This window comes from Primulina eburnea, chromosome 1 (assembly GCF_022965805.1).
Source record: "Primulina eburnea isolate SZY01 chromosome 1, ASM2296580v1, whole genome shotgun sequence".
Lineage (NCBI taxonomy): Eukaryota > Viridiplantae > Streptophyta > Magnoliopsida > Lamiales > Gesneriaceae > Primulina > Primulina eburnea.
This window is the reverse complement of record NC_133101.1, coordinates 24,052,865-24,054,422: the sequence shown is the minus strand read 5'-3', so window position 1 is coordinate 24,054,422 and position 1,558 is coordinate 24,052,865.

Here is a 1,558-nt window from a genome sequence, read left to right as displayed (position 1 = left end):
TATTTCAATTTCAATGATAGGATTCAAAGGCATCATGTTTCTTTTTGAAATCGCACCCAATTTTTGACAATTTTCATAGATCTTGAAGATTTCGTGTGTGTCTTTAAACAAAGTGGGCCAATAAAATCCACACTGCAAGATTTTTCCAGCCGTTTTCTTTGAAGAAAAATGTCCTCCACATGCTTCTGAATGACAAAATTCAATGACACTACTTACCTCATTGTCGGGTATGCAACGTCGAAAAATTTGATCTGGACAATACTTGAACAGATACGGGTCATCCCAATAAAAGTTTTTTACCTGATTCAAAAATTTTCTTTTATCTTGGGAACTCCATTACGGTGGCATTTTTCCTGTCACAAGAAAATTTACTATGTTAGCAAACCAAGGTGTAGTAGTAACTGAAAATAGATGTTCATCAGGAAAATTATCATTAATTGGTGTCATTTCACAAGATGATCCTGTTACTAGTCTCGATAAATGATCGGCTACGACATTCTCGGTTCCTTTTTTATCTTTGATCACAATGTCAAATTCTTTGAGCAACAAAATCCATCGTATCAGTCGTGGTTTTGCATCCTGTTTGGTCAACAAATATCTAATAGCAGAATGATCAGTAAACACAATAGTCGTTGATCCAATCAAATAAGAACGAAATTTATCTAATGCAAATATTACAGCAAGTAGTTCTTTTTCAGTTGTGGAGTAATTTATTTGAGCATTGTTTAAAGTTCTACTTGCATAATATATCACATAAGGCTTACCGTTTCTTCTTTGACCCAGTACTACACCGACTGCATAATCACTCGCTATCGCACATGATTTCAAATGGTAAAGACCAATCAGGAGGTTGCATGATAGGAGCTGATGTTAAATGTCGAAAATTTTATCAAAAGCATTTTGACATTCTTGAGTCCACTCAAATTCAGTGTCTTTTGTTAAGAGGTTACAAATGGGTTTAGAGATTAAACTAAAGACCTTTATAAACCTCCTATAAAATCCAGCATGTCCCAAAAATGAGCGAATTTCTTTAATGGTTTTTGGAGGGCGTCAATTAGCAATGGCATCAACTTTTTCTTTATCAACTTCAATTCCATGAGATGACACGACATGTCCCAAAACAATTCCAGAAGTAATCATGTAATGACATTTTTCCCAATTTAAAATAAGACCGTTTTCCTCGCATCTTTTTAAAACTTTTTACAAATTTTCATGACAATTATCAAATGTATTTCCAAAGACAGTTAAATCATCCAGTTAAATCATCCATGAAAATTTCCAAACAATTTTCAACCATGTCGCAAAAAATGCTTAGCATACATCTTTGAAATGTTGGCAGGGGCATTTCATAATCCAAATGACATCCTTCTAAATGCAAATGTTCCAAAAGGACATGTGAATGTAGTTTTTTCTTGATCGTCGAGTGCAATGAGAATTTGATAATAACCTGAATATCCATCAAGAAAACAGTAGTATGGATGGTCTGCTACTCTTTCTAAAATTTGATCCAAAAATGGTAATGGAAAATGATCTTTTCTAGTGGCGTCATTTAATTTTC